Source organism: Magnolia sinica, chromosome 13 (genome assembly GCF_029962835.1).
Source record: "Magnolia sinica isolate HGM2019 chromosome 13, MsV1, whole genome shotgun sequence".
Classification (NCBI taxonomy): Eukaryota; Viridiplantae; Streptophyta; class Magnoliopsida; order Magnoliales; family Magnoliaceae; genus Magnolia; species Magnolia sinica.
In genome coordinates, this window is record NC_080585.1 from 80,603,824 (window position 1) to 80,609,786 (window position 5,963).

General features: G+C 35.7%; 1 long non-coding RNA gene across 2 annotated transcripts; it reads right to left on the minus strand.

Moving 5' to 3' along the window:
- Positions 1 to 433: 433 nt before the first annotated feature.
- LOC131223905 (uncharacterized) lies at positions 434 to 5,557 on the minus strand. 2 transcript variants are annotated; one of them, XR_009160758.1, is made up of 4 exons: positions 5,395 to 5,557; positions 4,645 to 4,734; positions 1,420 to 1,481; positions 434 to 509 (listed from the first exon to the last, which is right to left on the minus strand). It is a non-coding gene; the product is annotated as an uncharacterized LOC131223905 (long non-coding RNA). The 2 variants fall into 2 exon arrangements; XR_009160759.1 differs by having other exon boundaries at positions 434 to 514.
- Between the last annotated feature and the right edge of the window lie 406 nt (positions 5,558 to 5,963).

A 5,963-nucleotide genomic window follows, 5' to 3' on the forward strand; every position in this document is an offset into this window, starting at 1 on the left:
CGGCAAAGCAGGTTCTGAGGAGTTACTAGTTGAATTAATACAAAAGAATATAAATGAAGAAATATAAATATAAATTAAGCAAGACAGTAGGTAAGCACACATTTATACACCTAATTCATCATCCAACTAACTATTGACAACATTTATAAAAATAAAAGATATCCAACCAACTTTATGTAACAACTTACAACTTAACCTACTGGGAACCGTCATACACTGTAATATCTTACAGCAGAGCAGGTTCTGAGGAGTTACAAGTTGAATTAATACAAATTATACCTAATGAAGCAAGTTCTTATCTGCAACAAGAGAAGTGAACGTCTAACAAATAAGATTATATTCCTGAAACAAAACAAGCACCATCTTTCAATTCAAGCTATATCAAAACATCACAGATATATGGTTGATTTGATTAAAAAGGCATTTAGCATTCTATGGAAGCATTTAATGCACCACAGAATCCATTACGTTGTCAAAATGCATCATTAATATTTGAAATAAGTTGACCACTACACTAAAAAGAAAAGAATTAGGGATGATTTCTTTTTTTTAAAGAAGTTAGCACCAAGACTCGAACCTTTGACACACAGGTTAGGAATTGGCGAGATCAACCAACCTGGTAAAGAAGAGAAATGGTAGGGATGGTTTCTTTTTGTAGCTAAAGGAAATACAATCATAGAATAAATACTAGTCATAAGGGCATTGAGTAAAAAAATATATATTTCTGTTATCTTCTCAAGTTAGAAAAGAAGTTTGCACTCTCCCTATCTTTTTGTGAATATCAATAAATTGCTTATCATACTCGCTTCTACCTATACGAGCTAATTGTCTCTATTTACAGGTGCTAATTGTCTCTATCCCATTTGGTAACATACCATGTACTGTCCTTATACAGTTTACATGCGAGTCGAAATTTCGGCAGCACCTCCCTATATTCTCCAGATATATGTAAAATTCAATACTAACTAGTTGCCACCTGTAATCCATTACACATGGATAGAGAAAACTGATTAGTAAAGAACCACATATCTGGAGAAAATATAGGGAGACACTACCAAATTTCCAACTACATGTAAACTGAAAATGATGACAACCTAAGTACATGGTACGGTACCGAACTGTCCAAAATGGGACAATTTAGGAATCCATAAAAAAACAAGCATTTTCAGTCAAATGAATATACTGGTTCAATATAAATTCCTAAATGGGGGGGATACATTGTATACCACTTGGTGGCATAAATACTAATTGTAATTGTATCATGATGGAACATCTAAGAAGAAATGGGTTATAATGAAACACAATCAATTATTTCAACAGTTTTTGAAGCATAACTATAAATAAGTACAGAAAACATGTTTATCTCAAAAACACCATACACAATCTAACATATTTGTACTTCATGTGTAAGAGCTTCACCTAAATGACCCAAGTCGTGCTATTGTGTATGTAGCTTGCCTAAGCAATCCAGCCGACAACCCCTGTAAAAAATAAAAAATAAAAAAGAAAACCACTACATCTTAGACACCTTAAAACAAAAGGCCTCAAACAAAAATAGGATGTAATACTCTTGGAGGAAGGGTTCTCTCCCTCAGCATGAATTTCTTGAATGAACTTGTTTTTCGGCAATATAAATGTACATGTCATGATTAAAATAAGATTTGATGCCAAAAAGTCCCTCTATGATTTAAGAACCATGCATTTAAATGAGGTCCATTGATATTTTTCCCTTTTACCATCCTACCCAGTGAGAAAGTTTGGATGAATCCCTCTAGCAAAGCATTTCCCTTTTAGTTTCAACCAATGCACATGGACTTTAATGAAGGAAAATGGAAAGGGCAAACTAGCCTTTTCTAAGATCACATGTTGTTGGTACAATGATTTGAAAACCTCTACTGTGGAAAAGACCCCAAGGGACCCAAGTCAGCCTTCCAAAAGGAAGTAAAATTTTAAATACCAACTGGGGAAAACTGGTTTATCCAAACCTGTTTGGGTAGAGAGAATTCAAAATATGGATGTTGAAAACCCCTATGAAATCTTCAAGAAATAGAAAATTGCAAAATCTATCAATAATTTCATTGTTTGGTTGTTTTCTATGAAAGTGTCAAAAGGTCAACTCAAATTATATAACAAGTGAAAATTTACATTTAACAGTTTCCAATACTAATTCCATTGTTTGGTTGTTTTGTATGGAAATGTTAAAAGATCAACTCAAATTGTCCACTTAACAAATCATCCAAGTCTTATTATTAACGAATGTTAAATGGAAATAATCAAATACATGTGTACCATATACCAAAAAAAAGGAGAGCTGTCTGTGTTAACATGTGAACAGATATTAGGAAAACCTTGTTACAATTTCCAAGTATCAAACAAAACCATGATGTCGAAGAATAATTATAACCCCTAAAGGTTTTTGGGTACCATATTTGCATTTTCCTTTCTTGATTTACCTTTTTTCCTTTTTGTAACTCAATATGGGTTCTTATTTGAACCCAAAGAAAAAAAAGTGGCTTGGTCGTCCAAGTTGCCCTTTCTTTAACACTGGAAAATTATATTTCTAGAAGTTTTGTTAGCAGAATTTTTTTTTGCCAAGAAAAGAGTCAAACTCTACTAATATGTTGAAGAGAAAGGATAATTCGTTAAACACATTAGGAGAATGATTGAGAACCATCAACTGATTGTAGAAGGTGATTCAAGGAGTGCAATTTCCTTGGCATGAAAGAAAAAAGAAGAACAGCCAAAGCAGATTAGAGAATTGTTAGCTTAGGTAAGCACCAAATTTAACCTCATTCCCTGGGAGGCTAATGATCAGGCAAATAGGGTAGCAAAATAAGGTGCATCTCAACTATGTTCATCTAGGCATTCTTCTCCATTTACTTGATGGATGTTGTATGATATTTTTCTTCTTTTTCTTTAAATAAAATTCATGCTAACCATAGAAAAGAATGGATCATGCATGTGTATAGATGTGTGTATGTGTGTATGCATGGATGAATAGATCATGCATGTGTATATATATGTATGTGTCATTGTATGTATGCATGCATGCATGAATGATTGTATGGATGGATGGATTGATCATGAATGTGTGTTTGTATCTATGCATGTGCATGCATCGTTGGATGTATGGATGGATCCACCAATTTTCCCATGTTTCCCCAATGTTTCCTCGAATCAAAGATGCATGCTTTTACTCCCCCCATTAAAGGGAAATTTATCATTTGATCCCTAAATATACAAATTTACTTATTTTTTGCTATTATTCGACTCTTAAATATGCAAATGTGTATGTTAGCATCTCCTAAACTATCATTGAAAAATTCCACCATTTTTTCCATGTTTCCTTGATGTTTCTCTAAGTCAATATGACATTTGAAAATCTACATTTAATGGTTTCTTTTTTTCTTTTTTTGCTTGTGTGTGGAAATGATTTTACTCATTTTTTTTAGAAAATCTAGGAAACAAAATTGATTACCCCCTTTTTTTTGGTTTCCCAAACAGGGAAACTATCATATCAGGGGAAATCATTTTCTTTTCCATGGTTGTCCACCTTCCTACACAAATGCCATGCTCTGGCTAATGGCTATGTTGTTGCCTACTCAAAAAAATAAAAATAAAAATAAATTTACACATATTCTAAAAAAGATGAATAGTCAAGATTCAGAATCTTTTATATGCCTACCATGTGTGTGGTGATTAAAGGTTGAATAATTAATTCCGTATTCGGCGTTTAACATCTAATACATCCTCATACTGTAGCAATCTAATCCCAAAGGAAAAGACACATGGTTGAAATAGCATTAAGATTACAACATTTCTGAAGTGGCAGGCTGAGTGTTGCAAAACTGTTTCAAGTTTTCAGATTGTAGGAGTGCTAAAATGTGGTCCCTAGTTCATTGATCCCAATAGTCGAAATCAGGGGCTGCACTATGGATGCCCCATTCAGCAAATCTCCCAGATTGGAGAAATCCCAACCCTTGTAGTAGTTGCCAACAAATAAGCAGTCAAGAAAGAATTACTACTATCCTTCACATTCAACCACAAAAAGGGCCAAATAACATAGTTCTAGGATCTCCCAATCTGTACGGATTTTTATCCCATGGGCCATCCATGGTGAGGCCTGCATATTTTCCTCATTCAACAAACCTCACAGCTATATTTAGCTAATGATAGCAAACTTGGCTGCATACTAGTGAATTACAGCATCGGCGCCGGAATCTATTCACAGAATGCAAATATACCAAATGCTGGACACAGCAATAAGTGATGACAGAACGTAACCAGCTCAATGAAATGTCACGATCTTAAGCTCCTATGCTTGCCTGCTACTGAATTGATTCTCTGTGCAAATTCTTTGAGGGATCCAATGCCAACAAAATACTGACTTCACTAGTTGCAACCACATCTACAGAGAGACTCAATTTCCCAAAGATGGAAAAGCCCATGTTCCATCAAATCAAAAGTAAAGTAAACAATGGTGCAAAAAGGTGAGGTCACAGAGTTTTGGTTATTCACATAGAAGCTCTGACCTCTGGGTAAACAAGTTGAGAGAGATTCTGAAGGTTTTAGCAATTTAAATTGCTTTGTAATGGCACCAAAAGGCTAGCAACACTATCCAGGAGCACAAGTGAAGTCACTTACTCTTTCAGATCCAAATCAAGCAACTCAGCAACTGGTTCTGACCGCGCCACAAGTTCAGGGTTCACCAGTTTAGCAGAAGGCAAGATTCACCTGCAAACCAAAATAAAATAACACCAACACATCAGTCAGGTTTCTCAAGTCAGATCATTGAGGATAAATATTCTTAGCCGCAGATTGGCATATGCACAACTATCCCACCCATGCCTACAACAACACCTACATGTAGTTCCACGCTATTCATCATGCCGGCCCCATGATGAATGTTTAGTAGCTCATATTTTTGCCTGCTGATCATCAAGCAGCATGTGTACAAGACAGTGGACAGTTAAAAGGGGCCAACCAACAGCCTGTTTTCACCACCCAATTTCAAGTCGACCATCAGGTGGTCCCACAAGATATGATGCCCTCACCCAAATTCAAGGCTACTAGATTGATCATGTGGGCCACAGTTTATGAAACAAATGGAAAGTCACAGGGAAAAAAAAACTTGGCAAGTTTTTCTACGCTGTCTGCTACTTTCTAACATTCTGGCCCACATGACAGTTTTTTTTTTTTGAAAGGTGACGATTTTATTAGACAACAGCCAAAAGGCAACAAAAAAAAAAAACAAAAGCAACTGAAAAGAGAAAAGACTACACTAAGCTAGAAATACAGCCAACAAGCTCAAACACAAGCCCTCCATGTCAGGAAGCCCACTTCCTGATGAAATTAGAAACCTATCAAAGAAGTCCATGGGTGAAAAACAAAAACCTACCGGGGAATCGCATCAGTCCGTGAATCTCCCGGCAACTCCCGCACGGATCCCAGTTTAGATCTTCAATCTTTGATCTAACGCTTCCATTGCTGAGATTCGGATCACATTTGGAAGATAGAAACACAAGCAGCTCTAAGAGGGACCCGCTCGATGAAAATGGCAAAAAAAGCAGATGAGCGCTCGATATTTCGGAATTCCTCTTCTAAATCGGATAAACAGTTCAAATCCGATATTCTGTGCGTCTACCATTGTTTATAAGAAAACTCCTGTTAATAGTCGTACATGCAAGAGGGACCATTTTCTGGATGCCTAAAATTGTATTATATAACAACATTATAAATATTAATCACTTACAACCAAACGGATTATTTGAATGGTCTGGATAACTCTATATAATTACCATTATTTTTATAAAGGAATCACCACTATTTTAAATTCTGCTTAAAACTCATAGTTTTTACAGAAAGCAAAAAACGGTAAACATACCTTTGGAAAGGGGAGGGATCTATGGGCCCCACCATGATGGATATACTTCATCCATGCCGTCCATACATTTCTCAACATC